Source organism: Acomys russatus, chromosome 32 (genome assembly GCF_903995435.1).
Source record: "Acomys russatus chromosome 32, mAcoRus1.1, whole genome shotgun sequence".
Taxonomy (NCBI): domain Eukaryota; kingdom Metazoa; phylum Chordata; class Mammalia; order Rodentia; family Muridae; genus Acomys; species Acomys russatus.
Genome location: NC_067168.1, coordinates 17710862 through 17724891, shown reverse-complemented (window position 1 = coordinate 17724891; position 14030 = coordinate 17710862). Strand labels below are relative to the sequence as shown.

General features: G+C 38.4%; 2 pseudogenes; both read right to left on the bottom strand.

The window, feature by feature from the left end:
* Nucleotides 1–3747: 3747 nt before the first annotated feature.
* LOC127183985 (40S ribosomal protein S3a-like) lies at nucleotides 3748–4616 on the bottom strand (annotated as a pseudogene).
* Nucleotides 4617–13340: 8724 nt separating this feature from the next.
* On the bottom strand, nucleotides 13341–13732 carry LOC127184312 (60S ribosomal protein L32-like; annotated as a pseudogene).
* Nucleotides 13733–14030: the final 298 nt, after the last annotated feature.

The window sequence follows — 14030 nt, the reverse complement described above, 5'->3', positions numbered from 1 at the left end:
AACAAAGAAGAGCATACAGTCTTAATAGCATGTTTACTTAACATGCTATATTTGCTCAAGCCTTCACACAGATTCCTCTCAACCTGAGATAAAGTGGAAGGGTTTGTGCAACGGAGGTGGAAAGAGATCCAGGGTTGTTCATTCTGCAACTCCTGGCATTTTTCTTCGTGTACTTGGTACAGCAGGACACAACTGAAAATACACAATATATGTATTATAAAGGGGAGGAAGGCAGATGTTCAGACCAAGGATATCTTATAATAGTTTTAATTTTCATTTTTTTCACTGATGGCTAGCGATATTAAGAGCTTTTTAAAAGTAGTTATTGGCTATCTGTAGGGTTTTTGTTTTTTTTTTTTTTTAACTGTCTATTCAATTGATCTGTCCATTTGTTGACTGGCAGTTTTATTTCCTTTCTGTTTGATTTCCTTCCATTCTAGTTTCCTCTGTGTCTTATATATCGCTCTAATCTATTGCCCCTTCCTTGGAAGATCACCTCCTGCCTCCTGGTCCCTTACTGGCTACCTAACCTCTGTGGTTGTTTATTCTGGATACACACATATCTGAAGCCTGAAAGCTAGCATTCTCATAAAAGAGAAACTTGTAATGTTTGTCTTTTGACACCTGGGTTACCTCACTAAGGATAATTGTTTCTAGTGCTGTCCATTTCCTGTAAATTTCATAGTTTTTTATAAAGTGAATAATATTGCACTGTGTTCTATGTACCACGTTTTCATTATCAACGGATCAACCGTTAATGGACATCTAAGCTATTTCTCATTTCTGACTATTTTGATTAGATCAGCAATGAACTTGGATGAACTCGTGAGCACGTATCGCTGCTGTAAGATGTGGGAGCTTGTTTGCCCAAGAGGTATAGCTGGATCGTGTGGTAGATCAACTTTTAACTTTCTGAGGGACAGCCACATTGATTTCTGTAGTATTTGTACCAGTTTACACCCCCACCACTAAGGAATAAATGTCTGCATATTCCCACACCCTCATCAGCATGCGCGGCCATTTGTTTTGCTGATCTTGGCCACGCTGACTGGTGTAAGATGAAATCTTGAAAGAGTTTTAGTTTCAATTTCACTAATATGTAAAGATGTTGAACATTTTAACTATCTCTCAGCCATTTGCATTTCATCTTTTTGAAACTGTTTAGTTCTGTACAGTTCTTTTTTTAATTGGCTTATTTGTTTTTTTGTGGGCTTAACCTTCCCTCACATTGAGACAGTGTATCCCTGTATGTTCAAATGTTAGCAGAGAGCTAAGTGCTGGTAGGATTTTGGTGTTCTGATTTCTATGGCCCATCACCAGTTTTCTATATGTAAATGCTTATCGTTCCTCACCCGCCAAAGAGCCACTCATAAGAGATGGATCAGGCGTTGTCTTGATGCTGATTAGTTCAAACTGGAATGTGGCTTTCTCTATGATAAAGAGCTGATAGTCCGGAGCTAAGGCAGGAAGGATGGGGGCAGGACTTCCGGGAAAAGACTTGTGAAGACTCGAAAAGACTGCGTGGGGGAAGAGAGGTTGGGGGGCTCCGGGGGGAGCCAAAGTGAGACAGAACTGGAAGCAGGCAGAGCCACATGGAGAGACGGTATGACGAAGAAGTCAGGATAGTTTAGATGGCTAGCTGAAAGTCTGACCCGACAAAAAGTCAACATCGTTAAACTATGTAGAAGTCTCCATGTCTTAATTAAACCACAAGAGGGATCCGAGAAAGCCCCACAATAGTTTTCTGGATGATCAGAGGGGCTATTTTATTTGTTTGTTTGTTTTTACTTTCAAATTTTATATATTCTACATACTAACCCTCTATCAGATGTATAAATGGCAACTTTTTTTTTCCATTCTATAGGCTGCCACTGTCCTAAAATGATGGTGTCTTTATCTACGCAGAAACTTCTTAGATATCTACATGAGGTCCCATTTACTGATTGTTAGTCTTAATGCCTGTGCTACTACCGTGAACCCGAACGCGGGCCCAACCCTATCCCTAACCCTAAGCCTAAGCCTAAGCCTAAGCCTAAACGTAACACTGACACCAACACTAACCCTAACCCTAGCCTTAACCCTAACCATCAAAGTCTTGTTCAGGAAGTACTTTCCTGTGTCAATAAGCTTAAGCATATTCCCCACTTCCTCTCCTACATACTGTAGGGTATCTAGACTTATGTAGATGTTCTCCATCCATTTCGAGTTGTGCTTTGTGTGAGATGATAGATATGTAGCTACCCTCATACTTCTATGTGCAGGTATCCCGTTTAACCAGAAACGCACGTTGAAGATGCTGTCTTTTATCCAGTGTGTGTTTTGGGCTGTTTTGTCAAATATCAGGTATCTGTAGGTTGTGTGGGGTTACGTGTCCGTCTTCACTTCTGTTCCATTGACCAATGTGTCTGCTTTTATGCTAGTCCCATGCTGATTTTATTACTGCAGCTCTGTAAGCCGAGTTGAAATCTGGAATGGTGATACTTCCAGCAGTTCCTTTATTATTTAGGATTGTTTCTGCTATCCTGGGTCTTTTATGTTTTCATATGATTTTAAGGCTTTTTGGGTTTTTTTTTCCTGAGAATTGTATTGAAATTTTGATTGGGAATCCATTAGATCTATAGATGATTTTTAGTAGAATAACTATTACAACAATATTAATTCTACCAATCCATGAGCATGGGAGAAATATCCATCTTCTAGTGTCTTAAAGTTTTTATTTTATACACACACACACACACACACACACACACACACACACATATATATATATATATATATATATATATATATATATATTTGCTTGGAGTCATCCCAAGGTATTTTTAAAGGCTATTATAAAATGTATTATTTCCCTGACTTATCAGCATGTTTTTCGTTTGCATGTAGAAAGTTACTGATTTTTGTGTAATAATTTTGTATCCTGTTACTTTGCTGAAAGTATTTCTCAGCCGTTAAACAGCAAAATAGAAATTCAGCAAAAGCAATTGCAGCTGCAGCAGATGGAACCCGGAACCTTGAAGCGTTCTCTAGAGTCTTTTTTTTTTTTTTTTAAGTGTCTCAAAGTGGAGTGATGAACAGCCAAATGATATATATTCTCTCAGAGTCCACACTAGGATGTTTATCAGTCGCCAAAGAACATGCCCCCACAAGAAGCAGTTCCTCTTCTAGTGGCCAAACACCACGTGTCCTTGCACAAGTCTGTTTCAATTGGACAAATACCACACACCCTCACACAAGTCTGTTTCACATCCCACACTTGGGATCAAAGCAAGAACATGTTCACATCCACTAAAGTGACTTTTCATAGCAATGAAAGGCTAAGACATAATATAAATAAACAGTGAAATTTTATTCAGCCATAGAATGAAATAATTTTGTGTGTAAGAAAATAGATGCAACCGAAGATTGTCATTTAAGTAAGTTAAGTCAGATTCAGCAAGACAAGCATCATGTTTTCTTTCATCTGTAGATCCTATATTCATAGATATGTAAGGTTATGTATGCACATATATAATCTTCACTTATAAAATTATAAGTGAAGCTCTGTAGGGAAGGGAAGGGGCCTATATAAGAGAAAGGCGAGATGGGGGAAATAGGTGTATAAAAGTTAGGAAAAGTGTGGTCTAAGTGCATTTTATTTTTCAAAAGCCATAAATAGTATTTACTTTCATCTATGTTTTTCCAAAAGTACATATTTAATCCCCGATATGTTTATTCTATTAACACCACTGAAAATAAAATAATGGATTTTTTTTATCATCGCAAGTAGGACATTTTATTTGTCACTATTAAAAATCTGGAAATTAAACAGATTCCTGGACTGGTGGTTCATATCCATCAGCTCGTTCAACCTTAGCACCAGTCTCGTCACCAGTTGTTTTTCCAGAACTATCACCATCACCATGGAGCTCCATTAGTTTTCCCAGTTCAAACTTGGGCTTCTTCAGCATTTTCACTTTTCTAACGAAGACGTCATGAAGAGGATAGATGGACTGGCAGGCCTTTTCTATGTCTTTTCCAATGCTGTCTGGAATCAACTTATTAACCACTTCCTTCAAGTCATTTGTCTGCACTTCTCGGGTCATGATTTCCATCATCTTCTTCCGGATCTGGCGGACCTTTTGGTGCTGCGCAGATGTTTTTCGTATTTGGTTGTTGTGTTTTTTGTTTCGTTTTGTTTTGTTTTGTTTTTGTGAATCCAACACGGAAAAGACAGAGCAAATAACCATCAGTAGTCTTGACATCAACATGAGCTTCAGTCATGGTCTGCCACTTTTTGACCATGGAGCACATTTTGTCCCGGGTAAGATCCATGCGGTGGAAGTTAGACAGTTTTTGCCCTAAACGTCCTCAGTAATTAGCTTGAATTTCCTAAAGGTAATTTCGTCATTCTGTAGATCGGCAAGACTCACTTCAAACACACGACCCTTGAGGCCGTCAGATGCAATTTTGGTTCCTTGAGTCCCCGTGACTAGTGTTTTCCCAATGTTTCTAATATTGAACATAGCCGGAGCTTTGACATCGTACCAGTCTTTCTTAGAAAATGGATCAACCACTTTCTTCTTGGCTCCCTTTTTGCCGCCTTTCGTCAGGCGCTTATTCTTGCCGCCCGCCATGGTGCTGCTCAGAGAGCCAAAAGGGCGGATTTTTTTATTCAGACTCTAACTTATTCTTTAATCGTCATCATTTTTTACCAAAGAAAGGCAAGATATCATTAATTAAGTAGGTCTACAACAGATGAGTGTTTGTAGTATATTTATTCGGAAATACACCTTTATAATTTAAGTCCTATGAATCCTACGAGATATCTATCCAGCTAAATACTTTATCTTTCAAATTATTTGGAGATGTTCACAGCTGAGTACTGTGTTACATAATACCCACTCCTGTCCTCTCTCTGACTCCCTCTATGTCACACTGTGGTGGTTTGAGTGAGAATAGCCTCCCATAGATAGGCCTTAATTTCATTGTGTCGATGTAACACGTTTTCATTATCCGTTCATCTGTTGATAAACAACTAGGTTGGTTCCAATTCTTTGCTATAGTGAATAATCAGCAACAAGCATAGGCATGCAAATATCTCTATGGCAGAAGGTATCATTCTCTGGGTAAACACCCAGGAGTGAAATAGCTGAATCATACAGCAGTTCTAATTTTTTATTTTTGCTAAATATCCAAGCTGATTTCCACATTAATTTGCATACGTGCCAACAGTGAATTCGAGTTCCTTTCTCTCCACATCCTCACCAACATTTGTTGCCAGACTTCTTAATGATAGCCACTCAGACTGAGGTGAGGAGTATCTTAAAGTTGTTTTAATTTGCATTTCCCTAATGGCAATAGATAATGAGTGCTGTTAAAAAATAGTTATTGGCTATTTGTGTGAGGTTGGCTAGTTGTTGTTGTTGGTGGTGGTGGTGGTGGTGGTGTGTGTGTGTGTGTGTGTGTGTGTGTGTGTGTGTGTTTTCCCCCTGGCTTTTCAATTCATTTGTCCAAATATTGACTGTCAGTTTTGTTTTCTTTATGTTTGATTTCTGAAATTCTTTTTTAAATTCTAGATGTGAGCATTTTGGATGAAGGGTTAAAGGTCATCTCCTGTGCTGTGGGCTGTCTGTTCTGCTGATTGCTTCCTTTGATGGACAGGTATCTTTTATTCCATTTAGTCCCCTCTGCTGATATTTGGGGTTTGTTCTATTTCGAAAGTTATCATTGTCATGAAGGGTAGCCGCTGTGTTTTCTTTTAGAATTTTGTTTCAGGTCTTTTTAAAAGATTAATATATTTATTATTTATACAGTATTCTGCCCACATGTATGCCTGCAGTCCAGAAGAGGGCACCAGATCATTGTAGGTGGTTAAAAGTCACCATGTGGTTGCTGGGAATTGAACTCAGGACCTTTGGAAGAACAGACAGTGCTTTTAACCTCTGAGCCATCTCTCCAGCCCTTTGCTTCAGGTCTTAAAGCCTTTGGTTTTTAAATAGATTTTTGTACAAAGTGAAAGATATAAATTTAACTTCATAATTTCTTCATAAAAAAGTTTAGCTGGGGAGGCCTGGTGGCACTCAGAGGAAGGATAGCAGCCTACCAAGAAGAGACTTGATACCTTATTAGAATATACAGGGGGAGGAAGTCCCCCTTCAGTCACAGTCATAGGGGAGGGGAGTAAGGGGAAAATGGGAGGGAGGGAGGAATGGGAGGATACAAGGGAGGGGATAACCATTGAGATGTAATATGAACAAATTAATAAAATATATTTTTAAAAATTTTTTTAATAAAAAATAAAGAAAGTTTAGCTAAGCATATGTTAAGTAGCCTTTCTTCCCATATATGTTTTTGCCTCCTTTGTCAAAAGCTAAGTAGTCATAGTTGGTCATTTTTGTTCCAGGTCCCCTATTCTATTCCTTTGCTCTTCCTGTCTAGTTTTATGCCAGTACCAAGCAGTCTTTACCAGTACAGCTCTACAGTATAATATAATATGTAATACATGAGGTCATGTATAGCAATAGCTGCAGCAGTGTTCTTGCTCCATAAGATTGATTTAGCTATTCCAGATCTTTTGTGGTTTTGTGTGTGGTTTTGTATAATTACTTTCCAAGTCTGTGAACTATGACACTGGGATTTGGTAGGTATCTCTTTAATTCTATAGGTTACTTTAGGTACTATGGCCATTTTGCAATGTTAATTCCAACAATCCAGAAATATGTGGTATCTTTCTATCACCTAGAATCCTTTGTACTTTTCCTTTTCAATATCTTGAAGTTTTTGTTATGGAGGTCTTATACCTCATTGATGGAATTTTCTGTATACATCTCTTAAGTCTACTTCATCCATACTATATTTTATGTATGAAGTTTATTTATTTGGTTTGAGTTTAGAAAACCTATTTAAATATAAGAATGGAGTTCTAGGGGCTGGACATGGTGGCGCACGCCTTTAATCCCAGCACTCAGGAGGCAGAGGCAGGCGGATCACTGTGAGTTCAAGCTCAGCCTGGTCTACAAAGGCAGTTCAGGACAGCCAAGCCTACACAGAGAAACCCTGTCTCAAAAAAAAAAAAATGGAATTCTAAAGCTCCCCCACTATAAATTGTGTCAGGACATACGTCACCCTTTATATCATTTGGTGTTAGTTTTATGAAATTGATATTTGGTGCATAAAACTTTATAATTCTTATATCTTCTTAATGAATTGTTCTTTTTATCAATGTTTACTGCTTCTTTTTATTTCTTCTAACTACTTTTGTTTTTGTGTTTCCTTTGTTGGTTGATATAAAGATAGATAGGTATGCCTGAGCCTTTACATGTTCTGTTTGGTTGATACCTTCATTTACATTCTATGATGTTAAGTCTTGGTTATCTTTGGGAGCTCAATGTGTTTCTTGGAGACAACATAGAGTTGATTCTTGTTCTCCAATACAGTCCATTACTTTCTATCATGTTAGTGGATGAGTTGAGGATATTTATATTTAAGGTTATTTTAGAAAAAGGGTTGCTATTTTCTATAAATTTGATTTTTTTATTTATACATTTGTTAGGTGATGTTTTATTTTGCTAGATTATTAGTATACCTTTTTCTTCTTGCATATTAATTTTGAAGTTTTGCCAAGTTGCTGTGATGGACCTCGCTGTTTATTTCCCAGATGTGGTTTGTTTACCTGACATTTTTATAAAAATATACCCTTTCATGTATTCATCTTCCTCTCTGTAAATTACTTTCCTATGATTTTTCTGTAGTGCTGGCTTGGTTGTCATGAATTATCTTAATTTATGTTAGTCTTGAAATATCTGTGGTGGCTAACATTGTGCTGATGGCTAACTTTATGTTTAAAAGTTTAAAATTACTTTGCTTAAGAGAATTATAAAGCAAAAAAAAATAGACTTTGAAATGCCAATGCTGCTAAGGGTTAATTTTGTAATTGTCTGGTCCTTGTGCAACTTTACCAAAACTGCTGTTTCTGCTTCTGTAAACAAAATCTTGTTTTGCACGAGATGACCTTTCTGTTTGTATGTAAGCAGAATGTTACTGTATTTTCTGCCTTTAAGAACCTGTGATGACGGTTGCTCACTCGGGCTACAGAGTCTTATTTTCATTGGGAGTTGGTTATAAATTATTATTGGCCTTATTCAGAGAGAAAACAAGGTTGGACTCAGGATGTCTCTCTTTTCTTTTATCTGTCTTTGGTAGGTGTGGAGATAGGAGTTGAAAAGGAAAAAGAGGGAATATAGAAATATATAGGGATGATAGGACAAAAAGTAGATAAGTGAATCTACTCTTCAAATGAATGCCTTAGTGATCATAAATAAGGTGATTATTAATTCCTTGGTATAGAATTTTGTATATTGATACGAATTAAGTTTAATTTTGATATATTGATATAGAATTCAAATTTAGGATCACTCTTCACACACATTATATAAATTTCTACTCTAATATGAGGGATTGTACCCATACAACTCAATTATAATACAAGGTTTACTCCAATACTTTGAAAGTGCTATTGCAGGCTGTTTATGATAAATATGTTTTACAAGTTAATGGTTAGTTGATCAAATCATGGTCATATAAATTACTAGTATATTTTTATCACAAGAATATACATCTGAGGTGCAACAGATAGATACGATTCTATAGAAAGATAAGGTAAAATAGTTAGACAAGGTCTTCAAAACCCTCAGAGACATACAGAGTACGACATTTAAAAATGTGTTTATTATTTTAAAGATTCACTGAAAATGAGACAAGTTAACTACTGGCAATACCCAGTCTAGCTCAAAGAAGATAATGAGCATCAAAAAAAAAAAAAAAAAAAACTCTTTATGGAGATGGCTTCAAATGTGACAAACCAGCCACTGGGCAAGATGTCCTTGTTTTGACCACTGACTGAGTTCTTCCTAAAAATGAGCAAGCTTGGATGCAGGCAGAATCGATGGCTAAACTCTGCCAAGACAGGATAAGCAAGTCCTCAATAGTTCTCACATCACAAATATGTCTGTCAGATATACTGGGTAAGAAAGCTGAAGATGATGCTCCAACATTATAGAGAGTTTTGGGTGACTGTTCAGACAGCAAACTGTCTTTGTCATTTTTTTCATTTTGGAGGCTGCTAGCTTCTTTGTTCTCCGCTTACTCTGGTCCCTCCCTCCTGGTCACTGAACTCAGTTTTACAGGGATTCAGGTTTCCTTTTAGTTATGAATAATATTAGAATGTAGTTTTCTACTATTCTGCTTCAATGAAAAGCTGGCTCTAGAGTTGGCTATGGCTGTCCCTCCTCTAGACCCAAGCATGTTTGTTTACAAGTTTCCTCCAAAGTCTCTTCTGTGTCAAGGGGGCCACCTGACTGTGTGACAGAGAGAGGAGAGAGAGAAAAAAGAATAGACTATTGCCAATGGGGAATTTTTGCCACTCATCTTGTACTCTCTTTTGTTTTCATTTAGTTGTCCAAAACTATTGCTAAAGTATGAACATTATCTCAAAATTTGTAAGACTGTTATGTAAACTTTCTGTAGCTCACGATTTGTAATCTTAATCACTACAGGGCACTGCATGTGTAACTTGCATCAATTTATGTTTTAAAGGAAATGCATGCTATGTGGGGAGTGGTGATGCACGCCTTTAATCCTAGCACTTGGGAGGCAGAGGCAGGCAGATTGCTGTGAGTGAAAGGCCAGCCTGGTCTACAAAGTGAGTTCAAGACAGCCAAGGCCACACAGAGAAACTCTTGTCTCAAAAAAAAAAGGATGCTTTTAAATAACAGTGGGTGTCCAAGATATTTTGGATTGATATGGATTTTTGTGTGGTGGTTTTGTCCTGAGAATAAAATAACAGATGAAGACAAAATGATTTTTTAAGCCCAAGGTTTATAAAAAAGTAATAGAAAAATAACACTGAAAGGTTATGATGATTAAAAATGTAATAATTTTACATTTTATTTATTTATTTATTTACTTTACATCCCAATCATAGCCCCCTCACTCCTCTCCTTGTGGTTCCACCTTCCCTCTGTCTTCTCCCTCCCGCCTCCCTTACTCCTCAGAAAAGGGGAGCTCCATCACCACCAATGCACCCCAGCACATAAAGTCATATCAGGACTGAACACACCCTCTTCCACGGTGGCCTGGCAAGGCAGCCCCACCAGGGGAAAGTGATCGAAAAGCAGGCAACAGAGTCCTTGTCAGAGACAGTCTCCGTTTCCCTTACTAAGAGACCCACACAAAGACCAAGCTGCCCATCAGTACATATGGGTAGGGGGCCTAGGTCCAGTCCATCCATGCATGGTCCTTGGTTGGTCCTTCGGTCTCCACAAGCCCTCCTGGGCCCAGGTTAGTTGGCTCTGTTGGTCTTTTAGTGGAGCTCCTTTTCCCTCAGGGTCCTTCTAATCCTTCCCCCATAAAAAAAATGTAATGATATGTATTCCTCAATCAAGACAATTTAAATGAGGTTTTGTTTATTGTGTTCAATACTTTTCTGTTCTTTAAAAAGAAATGGCTAAATAGCAGGTCTTCTGGACGTCAGCTTTATCTTACAGCAATGTCATGGGTTAAGTGAAAGTTCATCTTTGATGTTCTCAAAATTCACTGAGCCTGCAATCATCAGTGGTTTTATATATGCAAAGATTCTTCTAGTAAGTTCACCAGTTCTCGTTTTCACTTTAAGTAGAAGGAGCTACAGCTAAATATATGCCTGAGTTAATAGAACACACCAGCTTAGGACCCAGAGGACTAGGCCTGAGAAATCCACTTAAAAAGGCCAAGGCAGAAAATGCTGCCAGAAGCAGAACCAAGTAGGAAAGCTCCAGGAAGGAATCTGTCTCAAAAAGAACCACCCCAGACACCTCCTGGCGTAGAGCTGCTTGTCTCTGGCTGGGTTTTGCTGCCAACCTGACAGGGAACCAGCATCCCTAGTTGCATCTTCTGATTAAAAATATGACTTTTAAAAAGACCAGCCGAGGTTTGATGTCATGAGATAAAATCTGGCCAGAGTTTTGGACAGAGTAAGATGGCAGACGGCTATATTATTCTAGATGAAGAATAACCGAGGCTCAAGAAACAGGGTACACTACGATTAAACGGGATAAAAGGAAATTTTAAATGTATGGTGAAAGAGATGGGAAGCTAAGGAGTTGAGACTACAGCTATGAGAAGCCAAAACTGACGTATTTCTATCTCATGATGCAGCAGGACAATGGCAAAGCAGTTAGGCAGGCTCCTACTGAAAACAGAATGTCTCTCCTTACACAAGACACCATTAACTCTCTGGTTGCCACTCAGGGCAACATCAGCCTTCAGCAGCCAGACCCAAAAGATCTGAGAGCCTTTCCGCTGGGTGAGGCACTTGAGAGATGGACCTAAGAGATCAACCTACCTTAATGAGGTAAAGAGGAAGAGTCAATTCTAGGTCATTAGGTTTATACTTCCTATTCAAGTTTATTCTTCTCAGATCTCTGGTGGTGTTGATGGCCAACTGTAGTTTTGTCAGTTTAGCAGCAGCTGCCTGGTCAGTGCACTTTATATATGAAAATCAGGCCTTGCTTTTTTTTTTACACATAATATTTTTTTACATATACATTTATATTATTACACATATATAAAATAAACTACCTACAGCAAGAAGAACTACAAAATGATCAGGAATTATATTAATGTTACAACCATAATGTTTTGGCTCTTTGTATTTAGCAACCATGAAGAAAACATTTTTCCTATCTTTTGGAGTCTAAAATTCTGAATATAAATCAATATCTATCATATCTCATCTCTACCAACTTAAAACATCTATCAAGACCTAAAAACATCTTAACCCCTAAACAGCTAAGCTTCATTTGTTTAGTTTAGTTTAGTTTGTGGAACTAAACTATTTGGTCTCCAACCCCATCAGAGTCTTGAGAAGGAATAAAATTAACTACCTGAATAAACAGGAAGTACAGGTTAGCAGCTTCCAAACTGAAAAAAAAAATAAAAATGACAGAGACAGTTTGATGCCTGAATAGTCACCCAAAACTCTCTATAACATGGGAGCATCATCTTCAGCCTTCTGGCCCAGTATATCTGACAGACATATCTGTCAGGCAGGAAATATTGAGGACTTATTCACCCTGTCTTGACAGAGTTTGGCCATAGACTCTGCCTGCATCCAAGCTTGCTCATTTTTAGACAGAATTCTGTCAGTGGTAGAAACGAGAACATTTTGCCCAAGAGCTGGTTTGCCACATTTGAAGCCATCTCCACTGATGCTCATTTATCTTCTTTGAGTAAGCTGAGCGTTACTAGGAATTAACCTGTATTGTTGCCAAAGGTCAGCCACTTGTAAATGATTGACAGGAAAAAGGAGAAAAAGTTTGAGGTTTATGCAAGATATAAGGATCTGAGAAAATAATTAATAATAATAGGAAAACTTAAAGACAATATGTGATTAAAGACTCCAAAAGTTCAGAGTTTTAACATATTAAAGGAGTTCTGATAAGCTACTAATCTGGTGCTCGTACAACACTAACCATTATTATAGTCACAAGCTCAAAATTTTAAATTATTTTTAGTTGTTTTCTAGGTATAGATCTAAGGTAGCTATCATCATGCATGTGTGTGTATGTATGTATGTATGTATGTATGTATGTATGTATGTATGTATTGCTATGTGTTAGTGCTTTTAACTCAAAATCAGTTTTGGAGCCCAAAGCTTTTACTATGACTCAAAGGTATGTATCCACTGCTTTTCCTACAATGTGGATTTCTGTGCAGATTAGAAACATTGGTAGCTATTCTATGTAAAACATTTATCTCTTTTTGTAAACATTTTTGCAATTTTTGTGATTTTATTTTTAATTCATATATTCATTTTATATTCCAATCATAGCCCCCCTCCCTCCACTCCTCCCAGTCCCACCCTCCTACCCTCTTCCCCCTATCCTCCTCCTCTTTCTCTCCCCCAAAAAATGGGAGCCCCAACAACAAAAACCCACCCCAGCATATCAAGTCACACCAGGACTGAGCACATCCTCATCCACTGAGGCCAGGCAAGGCAGCACCATTAGGGAGAAGTGACCAAAAAGTAGGCAATAAAGTCCATGTCATAGACAAAACCTACTCAACTTACGAGGGTACCCACATGAAAATCAAGCTACCCATCGGCTAACATATGTGTAGGGGGCCTAGGTCCAGTCTATGCTTTCTCTTTGGTTGGTGCTTCTGTATCTGTGAGCCCCCATGGGCCTAGGTTAGTTGACTCTATTGGTCTTCTTGTGGCGTTCTTATCCTTCTGTCCTTCCTCACCACTACACGGGTCCTTCTAGTCTTCCTCACCACCACACTCTTCTACATGACTCATAAACATACACACAAGCCATCTACTCATTTTCTTTGCTGTGTAGCCTGGCATTGGGATTGGTGACCCTGATGGCCAGCTCTACTGCTTTTTCGGTTCTTGGAGGAAACATTGTGAACAACCTCAGCACAGTAAGATTTGTTGCGCATCAGCAGCACTTCCAGCTCCTTGACACTGGGGACCAGAAACTTTTGGAAGCCGCTGGGCAACATGGTCTTCTTGTTTTTCCTATAACCACTGCTGGGCATCAGGATCTGACCCTTGTTTGAATCTTCTCTGCGCCCTGTTGTTAATAGCTCTGGATTTCTGCCAGTTTCACTTAATTTTGACATATTAGTCAGAGTGGTGCCTGATGAACTTCTTAGCCCTCTTTCTGATGACCTTGGGCTTTGTCAGAGGTGGGAGGGCAGCCATGATGCTGCAAAAGAGATGGCAGCCACCTTGTAGGTAGCACCAAGGAAGAAGGGGCGGCACATGCCTTGTTGTAAACTTTACATTCTTGTAAGCTTCAGGGTATGACTGGGATTCACCTATCACAGATAAGTGTTCCTGTCAATCAACAGCTTAAATTTCCCTACCTACTGCTTATTCCTGAGGGGCAAGTTCTAAATATAATGTTTTCCTTTCTCTTCTTAAGCTTTAACTTCTATCCTTAGTCTGTTTCTGTTCCAGGAGATTTCCACATGGCTTATAGATACCAACCATGAATCAG